At 38.8% G+C, this 17,811-nt stretch overlaps 1 protein-coding gene across 1 annotated transcript in view; it reads right to left on the bottom strand.

Moving 5' to 3' along the window:
- Positions 1-474: 474 nt before the first annotated feature.
- LOC134753995 (probable serine/threonine-protein kinase mps1) overlaps positions 475-17,811 on the bottom strand; it is a 29,087-nt gene continuing 11,750 nt past the window's right edge. Inside the window, exon 3 of the mRNA XM_063690037.1 lies at positions 475-1,311. The gene's annotated coding sequence lies outside the window, so the exon portion shown is untranslated. The remainder of the gene's footprint in view (positions 1,312-17,811) is intronic.

Raw genomic sequence — 17,811 nt, 5'->3', positions numbered from 1 at the left:
CTACATAGGCTACGGTAACCGCATACCATCGGACGGGCGGTGCGCTTGTTTGCCATCGACATTTTAATTTCGTATCGTATAAACTGTAATAGATGACATATAATGAAGAAAAAGTGACGAAGCCCTCCAATGGTGAAGGCCGGATTCATTATATCGCTAATAAATATTTATTTTGAAGCTAATGAAAATTGTCACAAGGAATACGACAATTGTCACGAAATTCCGACACATAACTCATTTCCTGTCAAGAATTACCGAAAATTCTTTTAAATCTTGTGACAATTGTCATTATCATCATCATAAACTTACCTATTTTTTGCCGACATAATAGTTTTTTTTAAATAATACAATGATGGTGGCAAAAAGGAATACGACCCGCCCGGTGGTAGTAACCGTAGCCTATGGAGGCCTGTGACGTCAGTAACAGTGATGTCGACAATTGTCGCACCTGTCACCGTGGTGAAATACCCTGGTCATATAATTTTGTCCTTTAAATTATTATAAAAACGCCGATAGCCAACTACGTCCGGAGATACACAAGATTACTTTTTAGGTTGAAGTTATCTCCAGTGGTTACCAGGGCCAATATTCGGATTAGGCCATCACAGTCAACTATTGAATTGTCTCGGAAGCTAGCACTGATTTTATCAAACAAATCAATGTGTCTTGTCTTAAACTGAGTCATATAAAGTACAAATTTAGACCTCTAAGAGGAGAGAAGTTCCACAGAATGATTCTCTCCATGACATCACTTTCGGTTGTCCATATTCAGGAGGATGGCGCGCGAGCCGCTACCATCTTATACTATTTACAAATTAACTATATGGATAAGCAGAAAGCGATACTTTAGGTTCATGTACAGAACGAATACTTCTATAGGCATATTGATATATTCACGAAGAACCATTTTAGGTGTCATAGAAGTTGTTCGTATTTACAATCAGGGCCGACGAGCAAAACGCGCTTCCCGCTATCCCTGACTAATATGTAGCACATAGCCAGTCATAGCAGCTTAATATGTATATCATTTTTCAGCAAGCTTTCAAGCTTACTTTCAAACATTTCGGCGCTATATTACTACCTAATGGTTCGCTTGAGATAAAAGTGAAGCACCTAATAGTTCACGTTCAACACTGGTGTCGGGTGATGGGTCCAGGAGACGTGTGGGTCACGAGGGGTCGGCGTGTGTGAGCGACGCTCACACGTGGCAGGGCGGCGGGGAGCGCGCGGGCAACCGGCCGCGCCACACAGCGCGCGCAAGCGCGTGCTCGCAGCCGGCGCCGCCGCTCTCGTCGCGCTGGCTCGCCTTATCTGAAAACACAAAATTAATATAAAATCAACTATTATCGACATACTAATTCGACGACATAAATAAATACAACCGCCATTATATCGATATATCGGAGTGGCCGAGGTGGTGAACACGCACTCTTGCGCCTTGACAATAGAGGCGCGCTAAACGCTTTAAGGGTTTAAACCCCGGCAACCTCGGCTCTCCATACAAACGTAAGTAGTTCCGCTCTCATTTTAAAACTACTAGCTAGATTGCTCTGAAACTTTGTACTAACAATAGAATAAGATATATTCTATGTCTTTAATTAGTTTATTGAAATAGCTTTCACTGAACTATCAAAGTACTAAAAGGATATTTATTTATGGGATCGAGAGTTAAATATCAGAATGGAAATTACACGACTACCTAATAAGCCAGGCAACGAATGCTGAAACTTATAGAGGGAAATGCTTGGAACACATTTTTTGACTTCGTAACTTTGTTTGGACTAGTTAGGAGGTGAACATGTCAAGGGGGGGGGGGGGGGGGAGGGAAAGGTCCCATTTTTCGGTTTTTCGACTATATATCGTAAACTATGCGTCTTAGCGACATGGTTACTACAAAATGAAAGTTGATTCAATTTGTTACAAGTTTTATTTAGTCAAGTTTTTCGATATTTTGTACAGTTTTTGATATGTCCGCTCTTGAAAGTTTATTTAGGGCTCTCAATGTTATCTTGATATCTATATCAATGAAGCTGCTGGGCCGTGTTTGGTATTGTTTTCGTATAAATCGGGGCTGCTGAATTCATTTATGGTATTCATTATTCATTGACACCATTCCGAAGTAAAACAACAAAATTTAAAAACATATTCGTTTTAAACTCCTCTTCACACTTAATAGTATTTTATACAATCGTGATATAATAGAGAGCTTTTCAGTCGAGTACCGTGTTTAAGCAACGAAGCTTGCTGAGTTGCTTAAGGTAAGGTACGAGATTGAAATGCTTGATTATATCACTATTGTATACAATACTTTTTCTACGAGACAAAAAAAATAACACTTTCAACTAGTAGAATTATATAGGTAAACAAACTAAAAGTATACAGGATACGCGAGCTGCCGCAGCCCGCGATACCTTCTTACTCGTACGCGCCCCGGCCGCGTATTTACAAAGGCTATACTGATATGGTTCAGATGCGAACTGAACTAGATTAGCTTTTGTTTGGACAAAACTTAACAAAACCCTAATCTATTATATTATAGAAATTTACTGAAATCGTATAGACTTTATAAACTAAATTCATACGGATATTGTTACTACAAATGCTAGTCTGTTGCGATCTAAAATTTGAATCATATTTTAGTAACGACTCCGATTGTATTAAATAAATTACCGTTCATGCAAATTACTTAACAATGCCTAAGATTTTTTTTTAGTTTTAGAATTATTTCAGTTCATAGGTACGAGTACTCCCTTTAGTACCGTTTGGTAACCAAAATTTCGTAACCAGCTACAGAATGGGAATCAAGATTCCCAGTTAATTTGAAGCCGGTTACGTATTGGGCCAGCGTGTTACCGCTTGATAACTAAATTTGGTAACTAGCTACAAAACAGGAATTTAAAATTCCTTGTATGTAGCCAGTTACGAATTGGGCCAGAGTGGAATTCAAAAAGTCGGCAGAACAAAGTTTCGCACTTAAACTATCGTGAGACATATTTCAATAGTATTTTATACAATCGTGATATAATAGAGAGCTTTTCAGTCGAGTACCGTGTTTAAGCAACGAAGCTTGCTGAGTTGCTTAAGTTAAGGTACGAGATTGAAAAGCTTGATTATATTACTATTGTATACAATACTTTTTCTACGAGACAAAAAAAAATATAGTTTCAACTAGTAGAATCATATACCTAGGTAAACAAACCAAAAGTATACAGCTAATTAAGATACGCGAGCTGCCGCGGCCTGCGATACCTTCATACTCGTACGCGCCCCGGCCGCGGCCGCCGCGGGTCCGGCGCCCCCGGCGGGTTGGTCAACGACACCTCCTCGTAACTCATGAGGCCCTGGTACCTGCTCCGCGCTAAATTCAATTTTAAGACAGTTTTTTTCTCGATTTTGGCCACCGTAGCCTATGGAGACTAACAAGCAACGGTAAGCGGTTTTCGTAGGATATGGATGTTGCTATATGAAGGGTGTCACATACGCGTTTATGAAATATGAAGCAATTCTTGGCCACCAAATCACAAAGCAGATGCGACGCAGCAGCGTGTGTTAGCATTTCTATTTTCTGTACTCATTTCATTCTGTATTATTCCAGTCTTGACAATGTAACATTTGTTAATAAATTGTATGATTAATACGTTGTACCAACATTAGATTATATTAAGAATGACAGGCCCGCCGAAACATCACTTTTGGCGCGTAGAACGTATATATGTTATCTGTGGCAATCCTGTTTCTAGAATTTTCTGTCGGTCAAGCTCTTGTCTGTCGCTAAGAGAGAAATGATTGTAAAAGTTGGTAAAAGTTAATGATTAAACCTATGAAGAAGAAGTACGTGTTTATATTTGGAGCATCCCACGAATCCCCTGAAGAGGCTCACGAGGTGGGCTTTCAATTCAGAAGTCGGGATGAATCGGAGCAGCTTGCTTTTTGAAACCGACGCCCGCCTAGCTGTGATTGCTGTGAAGGACAAGATTTCCATGAATCGGCAACTAAGGTCAGAGAATTCCATTTATTTGCATCTGTATTCACCGTGTTTTGGCAATTAGCGGAGTGATTGCTTAGTAATTGAGCTCAGAGACGGAAAAGGGATGTCTGAATAACGAAAACTAACCTATGCGAACAAACTATTCTACTTACACTATCTAACCAAGCTTTTTCTATAAGACGCCGTTGGTGTGTGTTTTGTGTTGTGAACGTACTTACAATAGCATGTTTCGTGGAGTCTGGCGTTTGTGTGTGCGTGTTTTTTTTTTTTGGGATCTGGACGCCTATATTAACTAACTATAATAGCTGAGATACTACTGATTGAATAAAAACATTTGTTGAGCCCTTTGTGTGCATCTTGACGGTGACCGGAATATGTTGTAAGATCATTCTGTAAATATTCGACTACAAGGAAGAAGATAAATTGTTATGTAGTTAGGTATTCTATCATAGATAGCTGTAGCAATTTGTTTTAATTATTTCCAGAGACTGTCAATTTAATAATAATTGTCTACTTTGAACTTCACCCTGAATTACTGGTATTAACTTTCATTATATTTGATTATTTGATTTATTTTGTCGGGCTGCAACAGTGAAAGTGTAAAATGGGAAGATCTCGAAGTCGTAGTAGGAAGCGTGACAGAAGAGGGAAGAGAAAGTCAAGTACTAGTACTGATACACATTATAGGTGTATGAGCAGGTCGCATGATAGGACACACAAACGTAAACGTAAGGGTAGAGAGTGTCATAGGGATCATCCGTCTCGCTCACATAGTTGTTGCCAGTCAGACCGTCATAAGACTCAAACACCACCGATACCATTCTCTTTTGGGTCTAATAACTTTCCAGTCTCACACAGTGTGGTGCCAGAATTTGACCCTAGTGATAATAGCCAAACTATACTTACCTGGTTGACCAAAGTAAATGAATGTGCCCAGATATACCATTGGAATGACCGACAAATTTGTCATTATGCCATACTAAAATTAAGCGGCTTAGCCAAAAAATGGTACCAAGGACTGCCATCAGTATTATTTACATGGACTGAATGGACAGAAAAGTTAAAAACAGCTTTTCTAATTAATGAGAATTATGGAGACCTCTTAACAAACATGTTGAAACTTCGTTGTAGGATCGGACAGCCCTTAGAAAATTATTATTATGATAAAATGGCTTTAGTAAATAAGTGTGAGGTATCCGGCCAAAAGGCTGTTGGATGCATAATCCATGGTATTGATGACAAATTTGTACGGATGAGTGCCGGTGCTTGTATGTTTGAAAAACCAGAACAACTACTAAACTATCTGCGTACTGTTTCTTTAACCGATACAAATAATCTTATGCGCAGTAAGAACGTGCCATTAAACAAAACTGTACATGGTCAAAATAAAACCAATGATTCAAACACACAGCCTCTAAGATGTTTTAACTGCAATGAGGTAGGGCATATTAGTATTAGGTGTACTAAACCACTAAAAAAATGCACTTACTGTTACAAGCTAGGCCACGAAACAAAAGACTGCCGTAAAAAAGCCGATTCAGGTAGTAGCAATGATAAGGAACGGCAGAACTTAAATGTAGAAAAAACAATATTATGCATTGACAATTTTGATAACTCTACAGATGGAAATGAGAAATATTTTAAGTCCATTCATGTTAATGGGATACAGTGTCAGGCATATGTTGATTTTGGTAGCCGGTCTACCCTGATGAGAGAAACTAATGCTCGAAATTTGCTCACTGATTGGGACCTTAGCGACTTACCTTTATTGAAGGGATTCGGAAATTCGTTAGTTAAGCCTTTAGGCAGAAAAGCAGTGACTTTAGAAATAGACAGCGTCAGAGGGGAGGTTAAAATTTTAATTGTACCCGATCAGTATTTGCTGGCACCTATATTAGTTGGACAGACATTTACTGAACAGCCTCATGTTATGTATGGCCTTTAAAACAAATGACGAGTTGATATTTTTACAAAAGCCTGAGGTTGTGGGAGAGAATGAAAAATTACAACTATTCACTCAGGATAACGACCGGTACGAAGTGGAAGATACTCCGATCACACGTAAACAAGGTGGTAAGCCGTACAAGGGAACTTATGCGGTAGATAAGTTGCACCCTTGGTTAGTTTTCAGTAATGATTAATGTGAAGACAAAGGTTACAATCAGAGCAATTGATATATGATAATGTTGTGATATATGATAAAGGAAAAAAAGTGATAAATGTGAAAACTTATTAGTTTCAGATCTATTGCTAATTTTTAATGATTAGTAAACATAATTACAGTTGTGATAATAACTTGAGACACAAGAGACTGATATGAATGTACATTATACGGTTTAGAATACTACCTGATTACTTTTGTGATGTGTAAATAGATTAGAGAAAAACGCCAAGTCAATGACCAAAATATGTGTAGTTGTAACAATTTATTATTGAGCGAATAAGAGAGTCTTGTGATACTATTATAAGCATGTACGTATCCGTGATAATGTCTAAAATAAGCCAGAGAATTAAAAAAAAAGAAAAGTATTTTATAATTGTTTGTGATACAGAAGCCTTAGTGAATTTATACTGAATAGTGTATTTTTGAATGTCTGATTATTTTGATATAAAAGAGCGAGTCATTACAAAAGTTATGTAATGATGTGCCAGATAATTTAGTGAAAAGAAAAATATTTATACATAATTGTAAGTGAGAAGTCTAAGTGACATGTGAATTAATATTATAAAGTAAATTTATGAATATCCTTGGTTATATGATACAAAAGAGCGAATCATTACAGAAGTCATTGTAATGATAAAAATTAAGAGCGAGTTATGTATATGTTACATACACCCAACACAGTGAGTCATTGTAGATAAATAGCTGCAATGATGTAGAGTAACAGTGAGTCAATGATATCTGAACACATGCATTGATGTAGTCTATAAGAGTGAGTCGTTGCAGGTATTGGAGGAATGCCTGTAGTGATGTAGTTGATTAATTTTTATTGTTTTCTATTGCTAATTGTTTTATTGTGCATTATGTGTAATGTAGATTATGTCTGTCTAACCATCAAAAACGCGAGGCGCGTTTTATGTCAGGATTAGCCGAGTGTTAGCATTTCTATTTTCTGTACTCATTTCATTCTGTATTATTCCAGTCTTGACAATGTAACATTTGTTAATAAATTGTATGATTAATACGTTGTACCAACATTAGATTATATTAAGAATGACAGGCCCGCCGAAACATCACTTTTGGCGCGTAGAACGTATATATGTTATCTGTGGCAATCCTGTTTCTAGAATTTTCTGACGGTCAAGCTCTTGTCTGTCGCTAAGAGAGAAATGATTGTAAAAGTTGGTAAAAGTTAATGATTAAACCTATGAAGAAGAATTACGTGTTTATATTTGGAGCATCCTACGAATCCCCTGAAGAGGCTCACGAGGTGGGCTTTCACGTGTTTAAGTAGGCTAATTTGCATTGAATAGAGTCTCCTTACACAAGAAATATTTTACTGAAATGTATGAAGTTCTATTTTCAAAATTTTTATAATTGACTAAACCGTATCGATAAAATTCTTATGCTTGAGTCGGAAGTGCCATAGACTATCCAACGTTGAAAAGAGTAAGGTTGTAGTGCTGTATGTGAATTCGTAATACACAGATTATACTCGACGAGTAGAAAATAGTATTTTATACAATCGTGATATAATAGAGAGCTTTTCAGTCGAGTACCGTGTTTAAGCAACGAAGCTTGCTGAGTTGCTTAGGTTAAGGTACGAGATTGAAAAGCTTGATTATATATATAACAAAGTTTTTCACTTTTTTTTTTAATCATACCATGTGGGGTATCAACTGAAAGGGCTTTGTGAGTAGATTAGAAATACCTATATATAACATACTGTAACATTTTCACTACTTCGTCTAACAAATTAATAGAAAACGTTCAAAAATTTCACAATCCACAGTTGACTGAACTGCTCTAAATTGAAAATGACTGAATGGATGGACAGTGCATTTATGATACCAAAATATGTCCATATTTGCGACGACATGAGCGAAAAGTAACCTAAAGCCTGTTTCGCCAAGCCACTATTATGTCAAACAACGGGATCCCTAGCTGGTCTAACTATGTACCTACATATTTTACTTTCCTCACAGTCGAAATGAAAAGAAGTGTTCTGCACTCGAGTGAAAGTACCCATATCACTTTGACGTACCTACGTAGTTAAAATTTGTGACATTAGGCACTGTAACGTAAATGAGGCAAAAAATCGTATACTAAACCTGCTAAAGTCCTGGAACTATGAGGACTCAGAAAAAATTCTGAAACCTTCCCAAGAGATTCCTAACACTACGTATTCATAGGATTAATTCTTCATTCCTTTTCGAGTTCTTCTATTCCCTTTTTCATAACGCTCGAACACAAATTAATCCAAACAGACTTTTACATTATATACCTACATTATACACCTTTAGATTTCACACACACACACACACACACATTTCACTCCCTCCTCACAACAAGCTTACACACATACAAGTTCACAATTCACACTCCTCTTTCTTTCTTATCTTTATGTTTAATATAGGTACATAATTATAATATTGGTAACTCGTGATGACCTTGACCCGCGATATAGGCCATGCCTAGTGCGGGGTTCACTGCAATGTGCCATGTGCCTCTGTGAAATTGTGTTTATTGTTAAATAAAGTAAGTAGTGTATAATAATAATAATACGTACTACCAAAGAGGATATAATAAGATAGAGCGGTACTGTCATAGTAGATTTTGTAACCACAGTAAATTCACTGCCATCTATCGACACACTTTAAACTAAAAATGAAGATTTATAAAAATACGATAAAATGTATTTAAATATGGATAAATGATTTTTTTTATTTGCATTAATTATTTTTATGATTTTGACCCATGTTCATTCACTGATATGCGTTAAAATTGTTAAATAACAAACGAAACCGTCAACGCCATCTATACGACAGTAGGCCAAAGCTAGTAGCGCCCTCTGATCGAGAATCAAATTTTCTTTATTTTCGAGGCACGTTTTTTCATTAGACTGTATCCATCTATTACGGAGTTATTACTATCTTTGGTACTACGTAAGTACCTAAATAAATTACTTAGACGGTCGATCGACTCCATAGCTCACTTTTGTATTACTGTGCTATGAAATTTCCGAGGGCTGATGATAATAAAGAAACATGTACTGCATATTTAATAACCGACGCGCGAGTCCTATTCGCAAATGACCGTTTTTATCCAGGATCTTGCAGTGATGACAATAGGACTCTTTACTTAAATGTCGTTAAAAAAAACTATTCAGTCCAAGATATCAGACGCCCCTTGTCCGGACCTAACGACACTACTTGATTCCTGAGTTTCCTGACCATAATGTCCTTTTTTAACCGACTTCAAGATTTCAAAAGGAGGAGGTTATCAATTCGGTTGTATGTATTTTTTTTTAATGTTTGTTACTCCATAACTCCGTCATTTCTGGACCGATTTTGAAAATTCTTGTTTTGATTGTAAGTATATATATATACAGATTGGTCCCGTTTTTGTCAAAACGCATTTCTGATGATGGGATCCATGAGGAATCGAGGGAACTCCTCAAATGTTAAAGGCATACATATAGTGATTTTAGTATTTTCATCAACAAATCAAGCACTTACATTTAAAAAAGTGACATGTGATGAAGTGGAACTGCTGATGATGATCAGAACGGAACTCTTTAATGACGCATAGTTCACGTTTGGCGATTTGTCCTCTTCGTTATGTTTGTTAAGCAAGTTAGGTTTTCAAGAAACATTTTTGTCAAGCTCGAGTTCTGATGATGGGATTCATGAGGAATCGAGGGAACTCCTCAAATGTGAAAGGCATACATATAGTGATTTTTGTATTTTTATCAACAAATCCAGCATTTCCATTTTAAAAAGTGACATTTGATGAAGTGGAACTGCTGATGATGATCAGAACGGAACTCTTCAATGACGCATAGTTCACGTTTGGCGATTTGTCCTCTTCGTTATGTTTGTTAAGCAAGTTAGGTTTTCAAGAAACATTTTTGTCAAGCTCGAGTTCTGATGATGGGATTCATGAGGAATCGAGGGAACTCCTCAAATGTGAAAGGCATACATATAGTGATTTTTGTATTTTTATCAACAAATCCAGCATTTCCATTTTAAAAAGTGACATTTGATGAAGTGGAACTGCTGATGATGATCAGAATGGAACTCTTTAATAACGCATAATTTACGTTTGGCGATTTGTCCTCTTCTTTATGTTTGTTAAGCAACTTAGGTTTTTAAGACATATTTTTGTCAAGCTCGAGTTCTGATGATGAGACCCATGAGGAAGCGAGGGAACTCCTCAAATGTGAAAGGCATACATATTGTGATTTTTGTATTTTCATCAACAAATCCAGCATTTACATTTAAAAAAGTGACATTTGATGAAGTGGAACTGCTGATGATGATCAGAATGGAACACTTCAATGACACATAGTTCATGTTTGGCGATTTGTTCTCTTCCTTATGGACCTAGACCCAAACTTGGATCCGGACCCGGACCGAACTCTGGACACGGACCTGGACTCGGATCCGGACCCAGACCCGGACCCGGAAATGCTACTAGAAAAGTGGGTTAGGTTAGAACTGTGACCCTTACAGAAACGAAATGCTATCAGAAAAGTAGGTTAGGTTAGAACTGCGACCGTTACAAAAACGAAATGCTACTAGAAAAGTGGGTGGCTTTTACCTCCTTTTCTACATTATTAGGCAATATTATAATAATTAGGCAATTAGGCAAAATTAGGCAAGAGATGGATTAGGATAATTAGGCAAAAAATGCTGTCTTTTTCATTTCATTGTCTGGAATCTAAGAGTGCACCATCAACAATAAGTAAACTTTCAGCGGCATCCCCCATTGAAGTCGGTTTTTTTTCTTAAAAATTATTTACCATCAGCACAGCACCCTCCCCGGGTTCCATTAGGTCGACTTTGCCCAGATTGTATAATGTTCTAGTCTAGTTCAATGTCTTAGCTGTATTTTTTGTTTTTTTGCGATGCTTTGATTAATTTTACACGATTTTTTGTTAATTCGGCTAAATTAGAATTATATTTTATGAATCCATTCCATTCTTGGAAGATCATTCAGTGAAACATCGTAGATATAAACTGAAATAAATGTCATATACTAAGAAAAAGTGACCAAGGCCTCCAGTCGAACCAGCGTCCTCTGTCGTGGGTCGTAGGTATGTTTTGTTACGGTTATTATTAATACTTTTCTTTAATGAATTAACTAGGTATGTCAATCTCGAATTATGGTAACCGCTTTGTAATGTCCGGGGTTACTATTCACTGTGCTGTATTTTCCCAAACATTCGTGTTGCATCTCTTATGTTAGCATGTAGGTATGTATGCAGGTATGTGTGTAGGTATGTATGTATGGTATGTAGGCATAGAAAAAACGAATGTACCTAAATAAAATACAACATTGAACTAAAATTCACTTATTGCTTCGTTATTTTGAAGTTAATAGTAGGTATAGAATGATAATAAATAAAAAGAGTTAAAAACAGCAGAATTACCTACTTATACCTAACTAGATTATCAAGCAGGAAACCATTCTTAATCGCAATCACTGTAGGAATAGTATTTTCATGTTTATAAATACGAAATTGTGTCCTAGTCAGAATTTAGGGTGTTATCATGTAAAGGGGATGGGAAAGAGGCAGGAAGGGGGGACACAGCAGTCAGCACAGGCACGGTGGACCCCACGAAGCATCGATTCGGGGCCGGGACCGACCGACCCCGTGCACCCGAGCACGTGGCGGAGAAAGGGGGGGAGGATTGCGGGGGCCGCGTACGTGACGTCACAGGGCACCGCGATGCCGCAGCGAGTATCGATCGCTCCAGTACTCCGCATTCATTCAAGCCGACGGTAGGAAGGCTGCACCTACCACTGATGCGGTCTGCATGACGTGTGCCATGCTATGAATGGTGTTTGCCGGCCGCCATTCACTTACTTTACTAACATCGGATTTCCTTACCCCATAGAATGTATTAGATACGAAAAGTCAAAATCGAATCGTAATAAATATAATGCAAAAAGACACCACCCTACTTGTTAGTCCGTCGTCTGTATCGAAAGTCCTTCAAAATTATTTACAATAAGCTTTTTACATTTTCTTGAATTTAGTAGGTACCTAACTGATGTCAGGGACGCAGCAATACGTAGAGATATCTCCACTGTGTCTCACTGCGGCATCCTTCTCGTCAGTTACTAAATTCAGGAAGGTGTAACAACCTCTTTAAGCGCCACTTGCATCATTCCACTAACCCGGGGTTAGCCGGTGGAACCTGGAGTTACCACGGTTACCAGTACAATTTGACACTGGGTTAACGGTTTACATATGACATACATATTTGGAATATTGAAACGACCGACGTCAACAATACCAGTCACGACCAGTCACATGACCAGTTGACGACCAGTTCACGACAGACAGCGGACGAAGACAGACAGTTTATGAACCGACCAGCCAGCATGTACTTCATGAGACTTGGCGCTATACAAATATAACATAAATTAATATAATTTTAAATACATATTTGGGGGCACGGCAGTGCCCCCGCCAAGTTGAGCAAAATAAAGAGGCACGGCCGTGCCATCCTTTTCTCGAAGCCATTCAGGCCATTTTCAACGTCCTGTAATTTTGTGCTGGCTAAAGCTAGAACCCTGAATTTTCAGTGACATATGGGGCCTAATATGGCTTAAATACCTATATATGCCCTTAGAACATTCAACTTTTAGTTTAAGAATTATTGCACGTCAAAGTTCCTTAGTTTTGTCTCTGACACACTCACTCACTCACTCACGATCATCATAATTCTAAGGTACCTACTTCTAGCAGACCCACGAGTTTCAAATTTTAAACATAAGTAGTTTTTAGCTTAACAAGCCATAAAAATCCTAAAATTGTTGCAATATCTGTCGCGTTTTAAAGATTTAAGAACTGCATAAGTAGGTTTGTAGTCCCATATAAATATATATATGCTATTACAAAGTTACTTTTGCAGTTCCTACAAATACTCCTACAAATAATAGGATGTACGATTTGAGTATGAAGATGTGTATAGTATGAGTATGCGATGGTATGGTTATGAGTATGGTAAGGATATGAATATGGTATAGGTATGATAGCGGGTATGGTGTGGGATGGGTAGGTACTTGGGTATGAGGATTGTATGAATACAAGTATAGTTTGGTAATGGCCATGAGTATTGTATAGGTATGAGTACGAGTATAGTGTGGGATGGGTTTGAGTATGAGCTTTGAGAAAAGTGGTTGTTGACGTACTTAGCAGTAGTACCCGAAAAGAAGGACTACCTACAAAAATAGATGAGATCCCATCAAAAACATTACATGTAATAAAAACTTTTATAAAAAAAGATAAACCGACTTCAAAAAGGATAAAATAAAATATTATCCTTTTTAGGGTTCCGTGTTTAAGTATATGCGTTACCAACTGATATGCTTGAAGTCGGTGCCAAGCCAAATTTTGAACCATATATTCATAGTGATTTTGGTGCAATTCTTTAAGGATGCGGCTATATAAGTATGTACGTTGGATTGCCTAACGCAGCGTACTACGTAGGCGAACAACACGCGAACGCGAAGCGGCGCGGCACGGCGCCTTAATTAATCCTTTGATACCTATAGAAGTGTCCTACGTGGGCGATCTCGTTGCGAACGCGAACGCCTTGGGCCGGCCGCGCCGCGCCGCGTCGCTTCGCTTCGCGTTCGCGAGTGTTCGCCTATGTAAGACGCAGCGTTACACGACGACAGTAAATGAACTTTCTGTGGGTATTTAAGAACACACCTCAGAACAGAACACACGGTTGAACCTTCTTGGCGCAGTTCGTACCATGCTTGTCGGCACATTATTTATTAGTGTAAATCTAATGCGTTTATTTGTCGTCGTATTTTTAAAGAGCATTTCTTACTAATTTTTGAAGAGTCAATAGCACGCAAGTGTGGGATTGGGACTGAGTTATTTTCTGTCGCTTATCCAAAGGACTACATTTCAGAATATAAAACAATTCAAGGAACCTTCATGCCAAATTTCAGCTAAAGCGGTTCATTTGTTTAGCCATGAAAAGGTAACAAAGAGGCAGACAGAATAATATTAGTATATTAGTACAGTTGTAATGGGATTTATAGACATAAAGCTGATTATTTTTGACTGGTATTGTTACTACTTGACTTGGCACCGACTTCAAACATATCCGTTGGTAACGCATATACTTAAACACGGAACCCTAAAAAGGATAATATTTTATTTCATCCTTTTTGAAGTCGGTTAATCTTTTTTTATAAGTTTTTATTTTTCCATTTTTAGTTTTAAGACATTGTTAAGAGCGCGTCACATGAATGAAAAACATAATCATGTTTAACTCTAAATTCGTTAACATTATTAAATAATCAGAATTTTCCTCGAGTCCGTCTGGGAAATCATTCCTGTCACTAAATCCATTCTCCGCCCCCCTACTGACCCAATCCCTAAAACCCCCCGATCACTCAACCTCACAGCACATCAACCCCCGATCACTGAACCCCTCGACCCTAAACCACCAACCCTTCAACCGCCATTCCCGACCCCTAACCCCAGACCCCAACAGAAAAAGATTACTCAAATCGGATCATGGGTGCCGGAGTAATCGCTGAAATCATTATCATCAAAACAATCATCATCATCAGCTCCACTTCATTAAATTGGTGGTTTTCGAGAGAAAATGCTCGAGTTGCTTTACAAAACACCCAAATCACCAAACATGTGCCTTTAAAAATTGAGGAGTTCCCTCAATTCCTCATGGATCCCATCATCAGAACAGCACCAGATTAATGTGGGACCACCTTGGAGGTAGTTCCTTTCAAACAAAAAAAGAATTTTTCAAGTCGGACCATGGGTCTCGGAGTAATCGCTGAACATCCTACATTAAAAAAATCATCATCACTATCATCAAAACAATCATCATCATCAAGTCCACTTCATCAAATTGGTCGTTTTCGAGAGAAAAATGCTCAAGTTGCTTATGAAAACACCCAAATCACCATACATGTGCCTTTAAAATTGAGGAGTTCCCTCAATTCCTCAGGGATCCCATCATCAGATCAGAACCAGATTAATTTGGGATCAACTTGGATGTAGCTCCTTTCGAACAGAAAAAGAATTACTTAAATCGGACCACGGGTCTCGGAGTAATCGGTGAACATACATAAAAAAAAAGCCACAACCGAATACAGAACCTCTTCCTACTATGAAATTGAAGTCGGTTAAAAAGATGCAAGTCTCGCAACGCAATTGTTCTAAATTTTAAATTTTCTAATTGTAGCGATTCCGTTTAAGTATAGGCAAAATAGTTATTTTCAACACACTTGCTCAAAACGACGTTTTTATTCCACCGATTTTTGGCTCATATTATCCGACTGAGTTAAGAAGGTAACTGATTGCTAATAATATGCATGGAAAGGGAGCCTTCTTTAATTGGTCAGACTGGCGGGCACCGGCGCGCCCGACCGCCTGCGCGGTGCGCGGCCCGGCCGGCCCGCCCGCCGCGCCGCCCGCGGCCGGGGCGAGGGCCGAGGGGCGGCCGGCAGTATGACAGATGCAACACACAATACTAACTGTTTTAACTATTAAAATTTGAACAAGTTTGAGAACAAATACAATTATATGACATATGACAGTTCAGCCGTCAGTCGGAATTTTTTTTGGAGAAAATATATTACAATTTAAATTCTGAAAAATTCCCCTTTTGCGACAATTTGTGCTGAAGCCTTCATGTCTGCTTCATGTAATATATATATAATTTATAAAGAAAGTTCCCCCGCTCGAACAGTTCGAATTTAACTCGAGTGCTGGGAACCCGCTCCGCGGGCGCTCTGTTTATAGTAGCTTTCCTCTACAAAGCGGGAAAACGCTGAGATCGGCTACGCGTGTAGCGCTACGAAAACGTTGGCGTTGGCAGTGAATGTTTTAAGGACACCCGCATAAAGTACTTTCGAGTAATACGATCATCTTTGTTACTTGTAAATGCAGCCTCTGCCGCCGTTGGGCTGAAAACTCAAGAAAGGAGGTTTGCATACACGCAGGGGCTGCGACCCTGTACCCACTGTGACAACGTCTAATTATATTGTGTCATGTTTTTGACTTTTAAAGTGATTTTTATTATTAATTTATTATTTTCTATTTAAGAAGTTACCTTAAGCTAACATAATTATTGTTTTATAGTAAGTATTTTAAGTATTTTTAATTACTTGTAACCTAACAGCAGCCCAACTTTACCACCACCATTAATCAATGGAATGCTGCTGCGTATGTAAAAGGACTTTCACAACATCAAAAGGACTACACATACATCAGTCTCGGATCCACCACGTTCGCGTGTGCCCAGTTCCTTCCGCTCCAAGTCCCCAAGACACCCACTGCTCTTCAACATCACCACCTCAGCTAGAAATTCCGCTCCAAACTCTTCTCGGTAAGCTCAAACAGTCAACGCCTTTAATAAAGCGCATACCGCGTGGTGCTAGGCCCGCGGTGGCTGAAGCTCTAACTACTACCATAAACAACTGTTTGAATAACAATAGCATAGATTCGTGGCGCGACCTCTTAACTTTTTCTTTCAAAATTTTATATGTTTCTGACAATAATGACAATGTTAGCCTTACTCAGAAAATAAAAAAAAATATCCTGGCGTCTGAGTTGCCTGCAGCCACAAGGTCACCCGGAGATCGGAGCAATAGATTTAATTTGTGCAAAAAAGTCAAGGATAAAGTACATGATGGCGACCTTAAAGGAGCTGCGCGTCTCCTTTTCTCAAATGATTCACTCGCACCCGACACCCCAGAAACGGCAGCTGCGTTACATGCTAAACATCCCCCAGGCCCTTCCATCCCTATATTTGTCGACACTCCTTCAGATCCTCCAGCTTGTCTGCACGCCTCAACCGAAGACGTAACATCAGTTCTCGCATCCTTCACAAAAGGGTCGGCGTCAGGCTTGGATGGCATCTCCGCCCAACATCTTCAAGACCTCACTAGTCACGGCACTGGAGTAGCTGGTGAAAAACTAATTGAGAGCATTTCAAAACTTATAAACCTTATGCTTTTAGGGGATGTCTGCCAGGACGTGACGGCTGTTATTTATGGAGCTAACCTCATAGCCCTTTCTAAGAAAGATGGTGGCGTGCGCCCAATTGCTGTTGGCTCCACATTCCGTCGGTTTCTGCCAAAGTTTGCGTACGACATACACGGGCTAAATTACAAAATCTTTTCGAGCCCGTACAGGTTGGTTTCGGTACTTGTGGAGGCTGCGAGGCTGCAGTCCATGCGGTACGTACTTTTATTCAAACCGACTCATGTGAGGTCCTCATACAGATAGACGTAAAAAACGCATTCAACTCGGTTAACAGGGACACACTACTTAATAAAATTAAAATTCATGTACCAGAGATTTATAATTTCCTATTGCAATGCTACCATAGTCCATCCAAACTAGTCCACAAAGATAAGGAAATCCTCTCGGCCGTGGGTTGCCAACAAGGCGATCCTCTGGACCCCGCCATATTTAGTCTGGCTATAAACCCGATTATCCATAGTCTTACGTCCAAGTTAAACGTATGGTACTTGGATGACGGCACCCTCGGTGGAGATTCACAAACAGTCCTGGCAGATTTATCCATCCAAACTTAATCTTGATAAATGTGAATTATTTATTTCTGAAAATCTAGAACCTTCTTTGGCACACCAGGTA

This window comes from Cydia strobilella, chromosome Z, assembly GCF_947568885.1.
Source record: "Cydia strobilella chromosome Z, ilCydStro3.1, whole genome shotgun sequence".
NCBI classification, from domain to species: Eukaryota; Metazoa; Arthropoda; class Insecta; order Lepidoptera; family Tortricidae; genus Cydia; species Cydia strobilella.
The sequence above is the reverse complement of the archived record's forward strand: the minus strand, read 5'-3'. Positions and strand labels throughout refer to the sequence as shown.